This window comes from Lissotriton helveticus, chromosome 4_1 (assembly GCF_964261635.1).
Source record: "Lissotriton helveticus chromosome 4_1, aLisHel1.1, whole genome shotgun sequence".
NCBI classification, from domain to species: domain Eukaryota; kingdom Metazoa; phylum Chordata; class Amphibia; order Caudata; family Salamandridae; genus Lissotriton; species Lissotriton helveticus.
In genome coordinates, this window is record NC_136063.1 from 1,473,249,796 (window position 1) to 1,473,267,677 (window position 17,882).

A 17,882-nucleotide genomic window follows, 5' to 3' on the forward strand; every position below is an offset into this window, starting at 1 on the left:
TCTTTGTCATATAACAAATCAATTTCATTAGGTCCTATTCTGTTACAATTAAAATATAAAAGTCTGATTCATCTTACTGTTGAACAGATCATCTTAAACCTCATAAAAACCCAAGTATTTTCAAGATTATAGAGAGAATACTGTTATTGCAAAATGGAAAGAAAACGTGTCAATGAGAAAGACGTAGATGACATTACTACCTTGATTTGAGCAACATTAATGCCTTCATGAAAATAAAATTGTAAAGTATTTAAGAAATGAAATTGGGTTTTATAAGAGTACCTGTTTATTAAAACATATCAATACTTGTTTAGTGATTGAGTATCTTTTTGTGTTTAAGATTACAGTACATATAAAGAAGAATTTATAGCATGAAACAAATTTTCATCATCAACAATAAAATATTTATGTGTTTTTTGTTATTAACGTTGGTGCTGTGGCTTAGTGGTTAAAGCGCCTGTCTCGTATACAGAAGATCCTGAGTTCAAATCTGAGCAGCACCTAACTGTTTTCTCCATGCTTTAGGAATAATTTTCATCAAACAAGTGTTGAATACAATTTAAGAATACTACTGTTTCTATGAACTTTGGAATAAGTTATCTTAAAAGAAATAAAAATACTTGGTATTGTGAAGATTTTTGTAGGAATGCATTGACTGAAATAGCGAAAAGAAAATGACAAAGAACAAGATAGAGCCGTATGATCACTCTATTGTTGAATACAACTAATCCATTCTTCAGCAAGGTATATTTTAAAAATCTATGAATAGGGTAAACTTCAATTTAGAGAGGTGTTTGTGAACAAGTGAAGCATCTTTATCTAAAGTGTTTGAGTAGAGAAGTCTGTGAACTTAGCAAAGAATATAAAAATGAAAAAACAATATTCTCTTGAACACCATAAAGAAAAGTCTTTCTAAGACAAAACTCAAGGCGGTGCTGTGGCTTAGCTGGTTAATGCGCCTGTCTAGTAAACAGGAGATCCTGAGTTCAACTCTCAGCAGCGCCTTGCTTTTCTCTTTGTTATATACCAAATCAATGTCATTAGGTCCTATTCTGATACAATTAAAATATAAAAGTCTGATTCATCTTACTGTTGAACAGATCATCTTAAACCTCATAAAAACACAAGTATTTTCAAGATTATAGAGAGAATACTGTTATTGCAAAATGGAAAGAAAACGTGTCAATGAGAAAGACGTAGATGACATTACTACCTCAATTTGAGCAATATTAATGCCTTCATGAAAATAAAATTGTAAAGTATTTAAGAAATGAAATTGGGTTTTATACGAGTACCTGTTTATTAAAACATATCAATACTTGTTTAGTGATTGAGTATCTTTTTGTGTTTAAGATTACAGTACATATAAAGCAGAATTTATAGCAGGAAACAAATTTTCATCATCAACAATAAATTATTTATGTATTTTTTGTTATTGAAGTTGGTGCTGTGGCTTAGTGGTTAAAGCGCCTGTCTCGTAAACAGGAAATCCTGAGTTCAAATCTCAGCAGCACCTAACTGTTTTCTCCATGCTTTAAAAATAATTTTTATCAAACAAGTGTTGAATACAATTTAAGAATAAACGTCTGGTTCTATGAATTTTAGAATAAGTTATCATAAAATGAAATAAAATACTTGGTATTGTGAAGATTTTTATAGAAATGCATTGACTGAAATAGCAAAAAAAAAATTGACAAAAAACAAGATAGAGCCGAATGATCACTCTATTGTTGAATACAACTAATCCATTCTTCAGCAAGGTATATTTTAAAATTCTATGAATAGGGTAAACTTCAAATTAGTGAGGTGTTTTTGAATAAGTGAAGCATCTTCATCTAAAGTTTTTGAGTAGAGAAGTCTGTGAACTTAGAAAAGAATATAAAAATGAAAAAACAATATTCTCTTGAACACCATGAAGAAAATTCTTTCTCATTTATGACTCAAGGGGGTGCTGTGGCTTAGCTGGTTAAAGCGCCTGTCTAGTAAACAGGAGATCCTGAGTACAACTCTCAGTAACGCCTTGCTTTTCTCTTTGTTATATAACAAATCAATTTCATTAGGTCCTATTCTGATACAATTAAAATATAAAAGTCTGATTCATCTCACTGTTGAACAGATCATCTTAAACCTCATAAAAACCCAAGTATTTTCAAGATTATAGAGAGAATACTGTTATTGCAAAATGGAAAGAAAACGTGTCAATGAGAAAGACGTAGATGACATTACTACCTTGATTTGAGCAATATTAATGCCTTCATGAAAATAAAATTGTAAAGTATTTAAGAAATGAAATTGGGTTTTATAAGAGTACCTGTTTATTAAAACATATCAATACTTGTTTAGTGATTGAGTATCTTTTTGTGTTTAAGATTACAGTACATATAAAGAAGAATTTATAGCGTGAAACAAATTTTCATCATCAACAATAAATTATTTATGTATTTTTTGTTATTGACGTTGGTGCTGTGGCTTAGTGGTTAAAGCGCCTGTCTCGTATACAGAAGATCCTGAGTTCAAATCTGAGCAGCACCTAACTGTTTTCTCCATGCTTTAGGAATAATTTTCCTCAAACAAGTGTTGAATACAATTTAAGAATACACGTCTGGTTCTATGAACTTTGGAATAAGTTATCTTAAAATAAAAGAAAATACTTGGTATTGTGAAGATTTTTGTAGGAATGCATTGACTGAAATAGCGAAAAGAAAATGACAAAGAACAAGATAAGGCCGTATGATCACTCTATTGTTGAATACAACTAATCTATTCTTCAGCAAGGTATATTTAAAAAATCTATGAATAGGGTAAACTTCAAATTAGAGAGGTGTTTGTGAACAAGTGAAGCATCTTCATCTAAAGTGTTTGAGTAGAGAAGTCTGTGAACTTAGCAAAGAATATAAAAATGAAAAAACAATATTCTCTTGAACACCATAGAGAAAAGTCTTTCTAAGTTAAGGCTCAAGGCGGTGCTGTGGCTTAGCTGGTTAAAGCGCCTGTCTAGTAAACAGGAGATCCTGAGTTCAACTCTCAGCAGTGCCTTGCTTTTCTCTTTGTTATATACCAAATCAATTTCATTAGGTCCTATACTGATACAATTAAAATATAAAAGTCTGATTCATCTTACTGTTGAACAGATCATCTTAAACCTCATAAAAACCCAAGTATTTTCAAGATTATAGAGAGAATACTGTTATTGCAAAATGGAAAGAAAACGTGTCAATGAGAAAGACGTAGATGACATTACTACCTTGATTTGAGCAATATTAATGCCTTCATGAAAATAAAATTGTAAAGTATTTAAGAAATGAAATTGGGTTTTATAAGAGTACCTGTTTATTAAAACATATCAATACTTGTTTAGTGATTGAGTATCTTTTTGTGTTTAAGATTACAGTACATATAAAGAAGAATTTATAGCATGAAACAAATTTTCATCATCAACAATAAATTATTTATGTATTTTTTGTTATTGACGTTGGTGCTGTGGATTAGTGGTTAAAGCGCCTGTCTCGTATACAGAAGATCCTGAGTTCAAATCTGAGCAGCACCTAACTGTTTTCTCCATGCTTTAGGAATAATTTTCATCAAACAAGTGTTAAATACAATTTAAGAATACACGTCTGGTTCTATGAACTTTGGAATAAGTTATCTTAAAATAAAAAAAAATACTTGGTATTGTGAAGATTTTTGTAGGAATGCATTGACTGAAATAGCGAAAAGAAAATGACAAAGAACAAGATAGAGCCGTATGATCACTCTATTGTTGAATACAACTAATCCATTCTTCAGCAAGGTATATTTAAAAAATCTATGAATAGGGTAAACTTCAAATTAGAGAGGTGTTTGTGAACAAGTGAAGCATCTTCATCTAAAGTGTTTGAGTAGAGAAGTCTGTGAAATTAGCAAAGAATATAAAAATGAAAAAACAATATTCTCTTGAACACCATAAAGAAAAGTCTTTCTAAGACAAACCTCAAGGGGGTGCTGTGGCTTAGCTGGTTAAAGCGCCTGTCTAGTAAACAGGAGATCCTGAGTTCAACTCTCAGCAGCGCCTTGCTTTTCTCTTTGTTATATACCAAATCAATTTCATTAGGTCCTATTCTGATAGAATTAAAATATAAAAGTCTGATTCATCTTACTGTTGAACAGATCATCTTAAACCTCATAAAAACACAAGTATTTTCAAGATTATAGAGAGAATACTGTTATTGCAAAATGGAAAGAAAACGTGTCAATGAGAAAGTCGTAGATGACATTACTACCTCAATTTGAGCAATATTAATGCCTTCATGAAAATAAAATTGTAAAGTATTTAAGAAATGAAATTGGGTTTTATAAGAGTACCTGTTTATTAAAACATACCAATACTTGTTTAGTGATTGAGTTTTTTTTGTGTTTAAGATTACAGTACATATAAAGCAGAATTTATAGCAGGAAACAAATTTTCATCATCAACAATAAATTATTTATGTATTTTTTGTTATTGAAGTTGGTGCTGTGGCTTAGTGGTTAAAGCGCTTGTCTTGTAAACAGGAAATCCTGAGTTCAAATCTCCGCAGCACATAACTGTTTTCTCCATGCTTTAAAAAATAATCTTTATCAAACAAGTGTTGAATACAATTTAAGAATAAACGTCTGGTTCTATGAACTTTAGAATAAGTTATCATAAAATGAAATAAAATACTTGGTATTGTGAAGATTTTTTATAGAAATGCATTGACTGAAATAGCAAAAAATAAAAGGACAAAAAACAAGATAGAGCCGAATGATCACTCTATTGTTGAATACAACTAATCCATTCTTCAGCAAGGTATATTTAAAAAATCTATGAATAGGGTAAACTTCAAATTAGAGAGGTGTTTGTGAACAAGTGAAGCATCTTCATCTAAAGTGTTTGAGTAGAGAAGTCTGTGAAATTAGCAAAGAATATAAAAATGAAAAAACAATATTCTCTTGAACACCATAAAGAAAAGTCTTTCTAAGACAAACCTCAAGGCGATGCTGTGGCTTAGCTGGTTAAAGCGCCTGTCTAGTAAACAGGAGATCCTGAGTTCAACTCTCAGCAGCGCCTTGCTTTTCTCTTTGTTATATACCAAATCAATTTCATTAGGTCCTATTCTGATAGAATTAAAATATAAAAGTCTGATTCATCTTACTGTTGAACAGATCATCTTAAACCTCATAAAAACACAAGTATTTTCAAGATTATAGAGAGAATACTGTTATTGCAAAATGGAAAGAAAACGTGTCAATGAGAAAGTCGTAGATGACATTACTACCTCAATTTGAGCAATATTAATGCCTTCATGAAAATAAAATTGTAAAGTATTTAAGAAATGAAATTGGGTTTTATAAGAGTACCTGTTTATTAAAACATACCAATACTTGTTTAGTGATTGAGTTTTTTTTGTGTTTAAGATTACAGTACATATAAAGCAGAATTTATAGCAGGAAACAAATTTTCATCATCAACAATAAATTATGTATGTATTTTTTGTTATTGAAGTTGGTGCTGTGGCTTAGTGGTTAAAACGCTTGTCTTGTAAACAGGAAATCCTGAGTTCAAATCTCAGCAGCACCTAACTGTTTTCTCCATGCTTTAAAAATAATTTTTATCAAACAAGTGTTGAATACAATTTAAGAATAAATGTCTGGTTCTATGAACTTTAGAATAAGTTATCATAAAATGAAATAAAATACTTGGTATTGTGAAGATTTTTATAGAAATGCATTGACTGAAATAGCAAAAAATAAAAGGACAAAAAACAAGATAGAGCCGAATGATCACTCTATTGTTGAATACAACTAATCCATTCTTCAGCAAGGTATATTTTAAAATTCTATGAATAGGGTAAACTTCAAATTAGAGAGGTGTTTTTGAATAAGTGAAGCGTCTTCATCTAAAGTTTTTGAGTAGAGAAGTCTGTGAACTTAGAAAAAAATATAAAAATAAAAAAACAATATTCTCCTGAACACCATAAAGAAAATTCTTTCTCATTTATGATTCAAGGGGGTGCTGTGGCTTAGCTGGTTAAAGCGCCTGTCTAGTAAACAGGAGATCCTGAGTACAACTCTCAGTAGCGCCTTGCTTTTCTCTTTGTTATATAACAAATCAATTTCATTAGGTCCTATTCTGATACAATTAAAATATAAAAGTCTGATTCATCTTACTGTTGAACAGATCATCTTAAACCTCATAAAAACCCAAGTATTTTCAAGATTATAGAGAGAATACTGTTATTGCAAAATGGAAAGAAAACGTGTCAATGAGAAAGACGTAGATGGCATTACTACCTTGATTTGAGCAATATTAATGCCTTCATGAAAATAAAATTGTAAAGTATTTAAGAAATTAAATTGGGTTTTATAAGAGTACCTGTTTATTAAAACATATCAATACTTGTTTAGTGATTGAGTATCTTTTTGTGTTTAAGATTACAGTACATATAAAGAAGAATTTATAGCATGAAACAAATTTTCATCATCAACAATAAATTATTTATGTATTTGTTGTTATAGACGTTGGTGCTGTGGCTTAGTGGTTAAAGCACCTGTCTCGTATACAGAAGATCCTGAGTTCAAATCTGAGCAGCACCTAACTGTTTTCTCCATGCTTTAGGAATAATTTTCCTCAAACAAGTGTTGAATACAATTTAAGAATACACGTCTGGTTCTATGAACTTTGGAATAAGTTATCTTAAAATAAAAAAAAATACTTGCTATTGTGAAGATTTTTGTAGGAATGCATTGACTGAAATAGCGAAAAGAAAATGACAAAGAACAAGATAAGGCCGTATGATCACTCTATTGTTGAATACAACTAATCTATTCTTCAGCAAGGTATATTTAAAAAATCTATGAATAGGGTAAACTTCAAATTAGAGAGGTGTTTGTGAACAAGTGAAGCATCTTCATCTAAAGTGTTTGAGTAGAGAAGTCTGTGAACTTAGCAAAGAATATAAAAATGAAAAAACAATATTCTCTTGAACACCATAAAGAAAAGTCTTTCTAAGTTAAGACTCAAGGCGGTGCTGTGGCTTAGCTGGTTAAAGCGCCTGTCTAGTAAACAGGAGATCCTGAGTTCAACTCTCAGCAGTGCCTTGCTTTTCTCTTTGTTATATACCAAATCAATTTCATTAGGTCCTATACTGATACAATTAAAATATAAAAGTCTGATTCATCTTACTGTTGAACAGATCATCTTAAACCTCATAAAAACCCAAGTATTTTCAAGATTATAGAGAGAATACTGTTATTGCAAAATGGAAAGAAAACGTGTCAATGAGAAAGACGTAGATGACATTACTACCTTGATTTGAGCAATATTAATGCCTTCATGAAAATAAAATTGTAAAGTATTTAAGAAATGAAATTGGGTTTTATAAGAGTACCTGTTTATTAAAACATATCAATACTTGTTTAGTGATTGAGTATCTTTTTGTGTTTAAGATTACAGTACATATAAAGAAGAATTTATAGCATGAAACAAATTTTCATCATCAACAATAAATTATTTATGTATTTTTTGTTATTGACGTTGGTGCTGTGGATTAGTGGTTAAAGCGCCTGTCTCGTATACAGAAGATCCTGAGTTCAAATCTGAGCAGCACCTAACTGTTTTCTCCATGCTTTAGGAATAATTTTCATCAAACAAGTGTTAAATACAATTTAAGAATACACGTCTGGTTCTATGAACTTTGGAATAAGTTATCTTAAAATAAAAAAAAATACTTGGTATTGTGAAGATTTTTGTAGGAATGCATTGACTGAAATAGCGAAAAGAAAATGACAAAGAACAAGATAGAGCCGTATGATCACTCTATTGTTGAATACAACTAATCCATTCTTCAGCAAGGTATATTTAAAAAATCTATGAATAGGGTAAACTTCAAATTAGAGAGGTGTTTGTGAACAAGTGAAGCATCTTCATCTAAAGTGTTTGAGTAGAGAAGTCTGTGAAATTAGCAAAGAATATAAAAATGAAAAAACAATATTCTCTTGAACACCATAAAGAAAAGTCTTTCTAAGACAAACCTCAAGGCGGTGCTGTGGCTTAGCTGGTTAAAGCGCCTGTCTAGTAAACAGGAGATCCTGAGTTCAACTCTCAGCAGCGCCTTGCTTTTCTCTTTGTTATATACCAAATCAATTTCATTAGGTCCTATTCTGATAGAATTAAAATATAAAAGTCTGATTCATCTTACTGTTGAACAGATCATCTTAAACCTCATAAAAACACAAGTATTTTCAAGATTATAGAGAGAATACTGTTATTGCAAAATGGAAAGAAAACGTGTCAATGAGAAAGTCGTAGATGACATTACTACCTTGATTTGAGCAATATTAATGCCTTCATGAAAATAAAATTGTAAAGTATTTAAGAAATGAAATTGGGTTTTATAAGAGTACCTGTTTATTAAAACATATCAATACTTGTTTAGTGATTGAGTATCTTTTTGTGTTTAAGATTACAGTACATATAAAGAAGAATTTATAGCATGAAACAAATTTTCATCATCAACAATAAATTATTTATGTATTTTTTGTTATTGACGTTGGTGCTGTGGATTAGTGGTTAAAGCGCCTGTCTCGTATACAGAAGATCCTGAGTTCAAATCTGAGCAGCACCTAACTGTTTTCTCCATGCTTTAGGAATAATTTTCATCAAACAAGTGTTAAATACAATTTAAGAATACACGTCTGGTTCTATGAACTTTGGAATAAGTTATCTTAAAATAAAAAAAAATACTTGGTATTGTGAAGATTTTTGTAGGAATGCATTGACTGAAATAGCGAAAAGAAAATGACAAAGAACAAGATAGAGCCGTATGATCACTCTATTGTTGAATACAACTAATCCATTCTTCAGCAAGGTATATTTAAAAAATCTATGAATAGGGTAAACTTCAAATTAGAGAGGTGTTTGTGAACAAGTGAAGCATCTTCATCTAAAGTGTTTGAGTAGAGAAGTCTGTGAAATTAGCAAAGAATATAAAAATGAAAAAACAATATTCTCTTGAACACCATAAAGAAAAGTCTTTCTAAGACAAACCTCAAGGCGGTGCTGTGGCTTAGCTGGTTAAAGCGCCTGTCTAGTAAACAGGAGATCCTGAGTTCAACTCTCAGCAGCGCCTTGCTTTTCTCTTTGTTATATACCAAATCAATTTCATTAGGTCCTATTCTGATAGAATTAAAATATAAAAGTCTGATTCATCTTACTGTTGAACAGATCATCTTAAACCTCATAAAAACACAAGTATTTTCAAGATTATAGAGAGAATACTGTTATTGCAAAATGGAAAGAAAACGTGTCAATGAGAAAGTCGTAGATGACATTACTACCTCAATTTGAGCAATATTAATGCCTTCATGAAAATAAAATTGTAAAGTATTTAAGAAATGAAATTGGGTTTTATAAGAGTACCTGTTTATTAAAACATACCAATACTTGTTTAGTGATTGAGTTTTTTTTGTGTTTAAGATTACAGTACATATAAAGCAGAATTTATAGCAGGAAACAAATTTTCATCATCAACAATAAATTATGTATGTATTTTTTGTTATTGAAGTTGGTGCTGTGGCTTAGTGGTTAAAACGCTTGTCTTGTAAACAGGAAATCCTGAGTTCAAATCTCAGCAGCACCTAACTGTTTTCTCCATGCTTTAAAAATAATTTTTATCAAACAAGTGTTGAATACAATTTAAGAATAAATGTCTGGTTCTATGAACTTTAGAATAAGTTATCATAAAATGAAATAAAATACTTGGTATTGTGAAGATTTTTATAGAAATGCATTGACTGAAATAGCAAAAAATAAAAGGACAAAAAACAAGATAGAGCCGAATGATCACTCTATTGTTGAATACAACTAATCCATTCTTCAGCAAGGTATATTTTAAAATTCTATGAATAGGGTAAACTTCAAATTAGAGAGGTGTTTTTGAATAAGTGAAGCGTCTTCATCTAAAGTTTTTGAGTAGAGAAGTCTGTGAACTTAGAAAAAAATATAAAAATAAAAAAACAATATTCTCCTGAACACCATAAAGAAAATTCTTTCTCATTTATGATTCAAGGGGGTGCTGTGGCTTAGCTGGTTAAAGCGCCTGTCTAGTAAACAGGAGATCCTGAGTACAACTCTCAGTAGCGCCTTGCTTTTCTCTTTGTTATATAACAAATCAATTTCATTAGGTCCTATTCTGATACAATTAAAATATAAAAGTCTGATTCATCTTACTGTTGAACAGATCATCTTAAACCTCATAAAAACCCAAGTATTTTCAAGATTATAGAGAGAATACTGTTATTGCAAAATGGAAAGAAAACGTGTCAATGAGAAAGACGTAGATGGCATTACTACCTTGATTTGAGCAATATTAATGCCTTCATGAAAATAAAATTGTAAAGTATTTAAGAAATTAAATTGGGTTTTATAAGAGTACCTGTTTATTAAAACATATCAATACTTGTTTAGTGATTGAGTATCTTTTTGTGTTTAAGATTACAGTACATATAAAGAAGAATTTATAGCATGAAACAAATTTTCATCATCAACAATAAATTATTTATGTATTTGTTGTTATAGACGTTGGTGCTGTGGCTTAGTGGTTAAAGCACCTGTCTCGTATACAGAAGATCCTGAGTTCAAATCTGAGCAGCACCTAACTGTTTTCTCCATGCTTTAGGAATAATTTTCCTCAAACAAGTGTTGAATACAATTTAAGAATACACGTCTGGTTCTATGAACTTTGGAATAAGTTATCTTAAAATAAAAAAAAATACTTGCTATTGTGAAGATTTTTGTAGGAATGCATTGACTGAAATAGCGAAAAGAAAATGACAAAGAACAAGATAAGGCCGTATGATCACTCTATTGTTGAATACAACTAATCTATTCTTCAGCAAGGTATATTTAAAAAATCTATGAATAGGGTAAACTTCAAATTAGAGAGGTGTTTGTGAACAAGTGAAGCATCTTCATCTAAAGTGTTTGAGTAGAGAAGTCTGTGAACTTAGCAAAGAATATAAAAATGAAAAAACAATATTCTCTTGAACACCATAAAGAAAAGTCTTTCTAAGTTAAGACTCAAGGCGGTGCTGTGGCTTAGCTGGTTAAAGCGCCTGTCTAGTAAACAGGAGATCCTGAGTTCAACTCTCAGCAGTGCCTTGCTTTTCTCTTTGTTATATACCAAATCAATTTCATTAGGTCCTATACTGATACAATTAAAATATAAAAGTCTGATTCATCTTACTGTTGAACAGATCATCTTAAACCTCATAAAAACCCAAGTATTTTCAAGATTATAGAGAGAATACTGTTATTGCAAAATGGAAAGAAAACGTGTCAATGAGAAAGACGTAGATGACATTACTACCTTGATTTGAGCAATATTAATGCCTTCATGAAAATAAAATTGTAAAGTATTTAAGAAATGAAATTGGGTTTTATAAGAGTACCTGTTTATTAAAACATATCAATACTTGTTTAGTGATTGAGTATCTTTTTGTGTTTAAGATTACAGTACATATAAAGAAGAATTTATAGCATGAAACAAATTTTCATCATCAACAATAAATTATTTATGTATTTTTTGTTATTGACGTTGGTGCTGTGGATTAGTGGTTAAAGCGCCTGTCTCGTATACAGAAGATCCTGAGTTCAAATCTGAGCAGCACCTAACTGTTTTCTCCATGCTTTAGGAATAATTTTCATCAAACAAGTGTTAAATACAATTTAAGAATACACGTCTGGCTCTATGAACTTTGGAATAAGTTATCTTAAAATAAAAAAAAATACTTGGTATTGTGAAGATTTTTGTAGGAATGCATTGACTGAAATAGCGAAAAGAAAATGACAAAGAACAAGATAGAGCCGTATGATCACTCTATTGTTGAATACAACTAATCCATTCTTCAGCAAGGTATATTTAAAAAATCTATGAATAGGGTAAACTTCAAATTAGAGAGGTGTTTGTGAACAAGTGAAGCATCTTCATCTAAAGTGTTTGAGTAGAGAAGTCTGTGAAATTAGCAAAGAATATAAAAATGAAAAAACAATATTCTCTTGAACACCATAAAGAAAAGTCTTTCTAAGACAAACCTCAAGGCGGTGCTGTGGCTTAGCTGGTTAAAGCGCCTGTCTAGTAAACAGGAGATCCTGAGTTCAACTCTCAGCAGCGCCTTGCTTTTCTCTTTGTTATATACCAAATCAATTTCATTAGGTCCTATTCTGATAGAATTAAAATATAAAAGTCTGATTCATCTTACTGTTGAACAGATCATCTTAAACCTCATAAAAACACAAGTATTTTCAAGATTATAGAGAGAATACTGTTATTGCAAAATGGAAAGAAAACGTGTCAATGAGAAAGTCGTAGATGACATTACTACCTTGATTTGAGCAATATTAATGCCTTCATGAAAATAAAATTGTAAAGTATTTAAGAAATGAAATTGGGTTTTATAAGAGTACCTGTTTATTAAAACATATCAATACTTGTTTAGTGATTGAGTATCTTTTTGTGTTTAAGATTACAGTACATATAAAGAAGAATTTATAGCATGAAACAAATTTTCATCATCAACAATAAATTATTTATGTATTTTTTGTTATTGACGTTGGTGCTGTGGATTAGTGGTTAAAGCGCCTGTCTCGTATACAGAAGATCCTGAGTTCAAATCTGAGCAGCACCTAACTGTTTTCTCCATGCTTTAGGAATAATTTTCATCAAACAAGTGTTAAATACAATTTAAGAATACACGTCTGGTTCTATGAACTTTGGAATAAGTTATCTTAAAATAAAAAAAAATACTTGGTATTGTGAAGATTTTTGTAGGAATGCATTGACTGAAATAGCGAAAAGAAAATGACAAAGAACAAGATAGAGCCGTATGATCACTCTATTGTTGAATACAACTAATCCATTCTTCAGCAAGGTATATTTAAAAAATCTATGAATAGGGTAAACTTCAAATTAGAGAGGTGTTTGTGAACAAGTGAAGCATCTTCATCTAAAGTGTTTGAGTAGAGAAGTCTGTGAAATTAGCAAAGAATATAAAAATGAAAAAACAATATTCTCTTGAACACCATAAAGAAAAGTCTTTCTAAGACAAACCTCAAGGCGGTGCTGTGGCTTAGCTGGTTAAAGCGCCTGTCTAGTAAACAGGAGATCCTGAGTTCAACTCTCAGCAGCGCCTTGCTTTTCTCTTTGTTATATACCAAATCAATTTCATTAGGTCCTATTCTGATAGAATTAAAATATAAAAGTCTGATTCATCTTACTGTTGAACAGATCATCTTAAACCTCATAAAAACACAAGTATTTTCAAGATTATAGAGAGAATACTGTTATTGCAAAATGGAAAGAAAACGTGTCAATGAGAAAGTCGTAGATGACATTACTACCTCAATTTGAGCAATATTAATGCCTTCATGAAAATAAAATTGTAAAGTATTTAAGAAATGAAATTGGGTTTTATAAGAGTACCTGTTTATTAAAACATACCAATACTTGTTTAGTGATTGAGTTTTTTTTGTGTTTAAGATTACAGTACATATAAAGCAGAATTTATAGCAGGAAACAAATTTTCATCATCAACAATAAATTATGTATGTATTTTTTGTTATTGAAGTTGGTGCTGTGGCTTAGTGGTTAAAACGCTTGTCTTGTAAACAGGAAATCCTGAGTTCAAATCTCAGCAGCACCTAACTGTTTTCTCCATGCTTTAAAAATAATTTTTATCAAACAAGTGTTGAATACAATTTAAGAATAAATGTCTGGTTCTATGAACTTTAGAATAAGTTATCATAAAATGAAATAAAATACTTGGTATTGTGAAGATTTTTATAGAAATGCATTGACTGAAATAGCAAAAAATAAAAGGACAAAAAACAAGATAGAGCCGAATGATCACTCTATTGTTGAATACAACTAATCCATTCTTCAGCAAGGTATATTTTAAAATTCTATGAATAGGGTAAACTTCAAATTAGAGAGGTGTTTTTGAATAAGTGAAGCGTCTTCATCTAAAGTTTTTGAGTAGAGAAGTCTGTGAACTTAGAAAAAAATATAAAAATAAAAAAACAATATTCTCCTGAACACCATAAAGAAAATTCTTTCTCATTTATGATTCAAGGGGGTGCTGTGGCTTAGCTGGTTAAAGCGCCTGTCTAGTAAACAGGAGATCCTGAGTACAACTCTCAGTAGCGCCTTGCTTTTCTCTTTGTTATATAACAAATCAATTTCATTAGGTCCTATTCTGATACAATTAAAATATAAAAGTCTGATTCATCTTACTGTTGAACAGATCATCTTAAACCTCATAAAAACCCAAGTATTTTCAAGATTATAGAGAGAATACTGTTATTGCAAAATGGAAAGAAAACGTGTCAATGAGAAAGACGTAGATGGCATTACTACCTTGATTTGAGCAATATTAATGCCTTCATGAAAATAAAATTGTAAAGTATTTAAGAAATTAAATTGGGTTTTATAAGAGTACCTGTTTATTAAAACATATCAATACTTGTTTAGTGATTGAGTATCTTTTTGTGTTTAAGATTACAGTACATATAAAGAAGAATTTATAGCATGAAACAAATTTTCATCATCAACAATAAATTATTTATGTATTTGTTGTTATAGACGTTGGTGCTGTGGCTTAGTGGTTAAAGCACCTGTCTCGTATACAGAAGATCCTGAGTTCAAATCTGAGCAGCACCTAACTGTTTTCTCCATGCTTTAGGAATAATTTTCCTCAAACAAGTGTTGAATACAATTTAAGAATACACGTCTGGTTCTATGAACTTTGGAATAAGTTATCTTAAAATAAAAAAAAATACTTGCTATTGTGAAGATTTTTGTAGGAATGCATTGACTGAAATAGCGAAAAGAAAATGACAAAGAACAAGATAAGGCCGTATGATCACTCTATTGTTGAATACAACTAATCTATTCTTCAGCAAGGTATATTTAAAAAATCTATGAATAGGGTAAACTTCAAATTAGAGAGGTGTTTGTGAACAAGTGAAGCATCTTCATCTAAAGTGTTTGAGTAGAGAAGTCTGTGAACTTAGCAAAGAATATAAAAATGAAAAAACAATATTCTCTTGAACACCATAAAGAAAAGTCTTTCTAAGTTAAGACTCAAGGCGGTGCTGTGGCTTAGCTGGTTAAAGCGCCTGTCTAGTAAACAGGAGATCCTGAGTTCAACTCTCAGCAGTGCCTTGCTTTTCTCTTTGTTATATACCAAATCAATTTCATTAGGTCCTATACTGATACAATTAAAATATAAAAGTCTGATTCATCTTACTGTTGAACAGATCATCTTAAACCTCATAAAAACCCAAGTATTTTCAAGATTATAGAGAGAATACTGTTATTGCAAAATGGAAAGAAAACGTGTCAATGAGAAAGACGTAGATGACATTACTACCTTGATTTGAGCAATATTAATGCCTTCATGAAAATAAAATTGTAAAGTATTTAAGAAATGAAATTGGGTTTTATAAGAGTACCTGTTTATTAAAACATATCAATACTTGTTTAGTGATTGAGTATCTTTTTGTGTTTAAGATTACAGTACATATAAAGAAGAATTTATAGCATGAAACAAATTTTCATCATCAACAATAAATTATTTATGTATTTTTTGTTATTGACGTTGGTGCTGTGGATTAGTGGTTAAAGCGCCTGTCTCGTATACAGAAGATCCTGAGTTCAAATCTGAGCAGCACCTAACTGTTTTCTCCATGCTTTAGGAATAATTTTCATCAAACAAGTGTTAAATACAATTTAAGAATACACGTCTGGTTCTATGAACTTTGGAATAAGTTATCTTAAAATAAAAAAAAATACTTGGTATTGTGAAGATTTTTGTAGGAATGCATTGACTGAAATAGCGAAAAGAAAATGACAAAGAACAAGATAGAGCCGTATGATCACTCTATTGTTGAATACAACTAATCCATTCTTCAGCAAGGTATATTTAAAAAATCTATGAATAGGGTAAACTTCAAATTAGAGAGGTGTTTGTGAACAAGTGAAGCATCTTCATCTAAAGTGTTTGAGTAGAGAAGTCTGTGAAATTAGCAAAGAATATAAAAATGAAAAAACAATATTCTCTTGAACACCATAAAGAAAAGTCTTTCTAAGACAAACCTCAAGGCGGTGCTGTGGCTTAGCTGGTTAAAGCGCCTGTCTAGTAAACAGGAGATCCTGAGTTCAACTCTCAGCAGCGCCTTGCTTTTCTCTTTGTTATATACCAAATCAATTTCATTAGGTCCTATTCTGATAGAATTAAAATATAAAAGTCTGATTCATCTTACTGTTGAACAGATCATCTTAAACCTCATAAAAACACAAGTATTTTCAAGATTATAGAGAGAATACTGTTATTGCAAAATGGAAAGAAAACGTGTCAATGAGAAAGTCGTAGATGACATTACTACCTTGATTTGAGCAATATTAATGCCTTCATGAAAATAAAATTGTAAAGTATTTAAGAAATGAAATTGGGTTTTATAAGAGTACCTGTTTATTAAAACATATCAATACTTGTTTAGTGATTGAGTATCTTTTTGTGTTTAAGATTACAGTACATATAAAGAAGAATTTATAGCATGAAACAAATTTTCATCATCAACAGTAAATTATTTATGTATTTTTTGTTATTGACGTTGGTGCTGTGGATTAGTGGTTAAAGCGCCTGTCTCGTATACAGAAGATCCTGAGTTCAAATCTGAGCAGCACCTAACTGTTTTCTCCATGCTTTAGGAATAATTTTCATCAAACAAGTGTTAAATACAATTTAAGAATACACGTCTGGTTCTATGAACTTTGGAATAAGTTATCTTAAAATAAAAAAAAATACTTGGTATTGTGAAGATTTTTGTAGGAATGCATTGACTGAAATAGCGAAAAGAAAATGACAAAGAACAAGATAGAGCCGTATGATCACTCTATTGTTGAATACAACTAATCCATTCTTCAGCAAGGTATATTTAAAAAATCTATGAATAGGGTAAACTTCAAATTAGAGAGGTGTTTGTGAACAAGTGAAGCATCTTCATCTAAAGTGTTTGAGTAGAGAAGTCTGTGAAATTAGCAAAGAATATAAAAATGAAAAAACAATATTCTCTTGAACACCATAAAGAAAAGTCTTTCTAAGACAAACCTCAAGGCGGTGCTGTGGCTTAGCTGGTTAAAGCGCCTGTCTAGTAAACAGGAGATCCTGAGTTCAACTCTCAGCAGCGCCTTGCTTTTCTCTTTGTTATATACCAAATCAATTTCATTAGGTCCTATTCTGATAGAATTAAAATATAAAAGTCTGATTCATCTTACTGTTGAACAGATCATCTTAAACCTCATAAAAACACAAGTATTTTCAAGATTATAGAGAGAATACTGTTATTGCAAAATGGAAAGAAAACGTGTCAATGAGAAAGTCGTAGATGACATTACTACCTCAATTTGAGCAATATTAATGCATTCATGAAAATAAAATTGTAAAGTATTTAAGAAATGAAATTGGGTTTTATAAGAGTACCTGTTTATTAAAACATACCAATACTTGTTTAGTGATTGAGTATCTTTTTGTGTTTAAGATTACAGTACATATAAAGAAGAATTTATAGCATGAAACAAATTTTCATCATCAACAATAAATTATTTATGTATTTGTTGTTATAGACGTTGGTGCTGTGGCTTAGTGGTTAAAGCACCTGTCTCGTATACAGAAGATCCTGAGTTCAAATCTGAGCAGCACCTAACTGTTTTCTCCATGCTTTAGGAATAATTTTCCTCAAACAAGTGTTGAATACAATTTAAGAATACACGTCTGGTTCTATGAACTTTGGAATAAGTTATCTTAAAATAAAAAAAAATACTTGC

At 30.6% G+C, this 17,882-nt stretch overlaps 23 non-coding genes across 23 annotated transcripts; all 23 read left to right on the forward strand.

Moving 5' to 3' along the window:
* The first annotated feature begins 430 nt into the window (after positions 1 to 430).
* Positions 431 to 503, forward strand: TRNAT-CGU (transfer RNA threonine (anticodon CGU)). Its single transcript has one exon. It is a non-coding gene; the product is annotated as a tRNA-Thr (tRNA).
* A 428-nt stretch (positions 504 to 931) lies between these two features.
* On the forward strand, positions 932 to 1,005 carry TRNAT-AGU (transfer RNA threonine (anticodon AGU)). The gene has a single exon. It is a non-coding gene; the product is annotated as a tRNA-Thr (tRNA).
* A 438-nt stretch (positions 1,006 to 1,443) lies between these two features.
* Positions 1,444 to 1,516, forward strand: TRNAT-CGU (transfer RNA threonine (anticodon CGU)). The gene has a single exon. It is a non-coding gene; the product is annotated as a tRNA-Thr (tRNA).
* Positions 1,517 to 2,459: 943 nt separating this feature from the next.
* Positions 2,460 to 2,532, forward strand: TRNAT-CGU (transfer RNA threonine (anticodon CGU)). The gene has a single exon. It is a non-coding gene; the product is annotated as a tRNA-Thr (tRNA).
* A 430-nt stretch (positions 2,533 to 2,962) lies between these two features.
* Positions 2,963 to 3,036, forward strand: TRNAT-AGU (transfer RNA threonine (anticodon AGU)). Its single transcript has one exon. It is a non-coding gene; the product is annotated as a tRNA-Thr (tRNA).
* Positions 3,037 to 3,977: 941 nt separating this feature from the next.
* TRNAT-AGU (transfer RNA threonine (anticodon AGU)) lies at positions 3,978 to 4,051 on the forward strand. Its single transcript has one exon. It is a non-coding gene; the product is annotated as a tRNA-Thr (tRNA).
* A 940-nt stretch (positions 4,052 to 4,991) lies between these two features.
* TRNAT-AGU (transfer RNA threonine (anticodon AGU)) lies at positions 4,992 to 5,068 on the forward strand. Its single transcript has one exon. It is a non-coding gene; the product is annotated as a tRNA-Thr (tRNA).
* Positions 5,069 to 5,505: 437 nt separating this feature from the next.
* TRNAT-UGU (transfer RNA threonine (anticodon UGU)) lies at positions 5,506 to 5,578 on the forward strand. Its single transcript has one exon. It is a non-coding gene; the product is annotated as a tRNA-Thr (tRNA).
* A 943-nt stretch (positions 5,579 to 6,521) lies between these two features.
* On the forward strand, positions 6,522 to 6,594 carry TRNAT-CGU (transfer RNA threonine (anticodon CGU)). Its single transcript has one exon. It is a non-coding gene; the product is annotated as a tRNA-Thr (tRNA).
* A 430-nt stretch (positions 6,595 to 7,024) lies between these two features.
* TRNAT-AGU (transfer RNA threonine (anticodon AGU)) lies at positions 7,025 to 7,098 on the forward strand. Its single transcript has one exon. It is a non-coding gene; the product is annotated as a tRNA-Thr (tRNA).
* A 941-nt stretch (positions 7,099 to 8,039) lies between these two features.
* TRNAT-AGU (transfer RNA threonine (anticodon AGU)) lies at positions 8,040 to 8,113 on the forward strand. The gene has a single exon. It is a non-coding gene; the product is annotated as a tRNA-Thr (tRNA).
* Positions 8,114 to 9,054: 941 nt separating this feature from the next.
* TRNAT-AGU (transfer RNA threonine (anticodon AGU)) lies at positions 9,055 to 9,128 on the forward strand. Its single transcript has one exon. It is a non-coding gene; the product is annotated as a tRNA-Thr (tRNA).
* Positions 9,129 to 9,565: 437 nt separating this feature from the next.
* On the forward strand, positions 9,566 to 9,638 carry TRNAT-UGU (transfer RNA threonine (anticodon UGU)). Its single transcript has one exon. It is a non-coding gene; the product is annotated as a tRNA-Thr (tRNA).
* Positions 9,639 to 10,581: 943 nt separating this feature from the next.
* On the forward strand, positions 10,582 to 10,654 carry TRNAT-CGU (transfer RNA threonine (anticodon CGU)). Its single transcript has one exon. It is a non-coding gene; the product is annotated as a tRNA-Thr (tRNA).
* Positions 10,655 to 11,084: 430 nt separating this feature from the next.
* On the forward strand, positions 11,085 to 11,158 carry TRNAT-AGU (transfer RNA threonine (anticodon AGU)). The gene has a single exon. It is a non-coding gene; the product is annotated as a tRNA-Thr (tRNA).
* A 941-nt stretch (positions 11,159 to 12,099) lies between these two features.
* On the forward strand, positions 12,100 to 12,173 carry TRNAT-AGU (transfer RNA threonine (anticodon AGU)). Its single transcript has one exon. It is a non-coding gene; the product is annotated as a tRNA-Thr (tRNA).
* A 941-nt stretch (positions 12,174 to 13,114) lies between these two features.
* Positions 13,115 to 13,188, forward strand: TRNAT-AGU (transfer RNA threonine (anticodon AGU)). The gene has a single exon. It is a non-coding gene; the product is annotated as a tRNA-Thr (tRNA).
* A 437-nt stretch (positions 13,189 to 13,625) lies between these two features.
* Positions 13,626 to 13,698, forward strand: TRNAT-UGU (transfer RNA threonine (anticodon UGU)). Its single transcript has one exon. It is a non-coding gene; the product is annotated as a tRNA-Thr (tRNA).
* Positions 13,699 to 14,641: 943 nt separating this feature from the next.
* Positions 14,642 to 14,714, forward strand: TRNAT-CGU (transfer RNA threonine (anticodon CGU)). The gene has a single exon. It is a non-coding gene; the product is annotated as a tRNA-Thr (tRNA).
* A 430-nt stretch (positions 14,715 to 15,144) lies between these two features.
* TRNAT-AGU (transfer RNA threonine (anticodon AGU)) lies at positions 15,145 to 15,218 on the forward strand. Its single transcript has one exon. It is a non-coding gene; the product is annotated as a tRNA-Thr (tRNA).
* Positions 15,219 to 16,159: 941 nt separating this feature from the next.
* On the forward strand, positions 16,160 to 16,233 carry TRNAT-AGU (transfer RNA threonine (anticodon AGU)). Its single transcript has one exon. It is a non-coding gene; the product is annotated as a tRNA-Thr (tRNA).
* A 941-nt stretch (positions 16,234 to 17,174) lies between these two features.
* Positions 17,175 to 17,248, forward strand: TRNAT-AGU (transfer RNA threonine (anticodon AGU)). Its single transcript has one exon. It is a non-coding gene; the product is annotated as a tRNA-Thr (tRNA).
* Positions 17,249 to 17,686: 438 nt separating this feature from the next.
* Positions 17,687 to 17,759, forward strand: TRNAT-CGU (transfer RNA threonine (anticodon CGU)). Its single transcript has one exon. It is a non-coding gene; the product is annotated as a tRNA-Thr (tRNA).
* Positions 17,760 to 17,882: the final 123 nt, after the last annotated feature.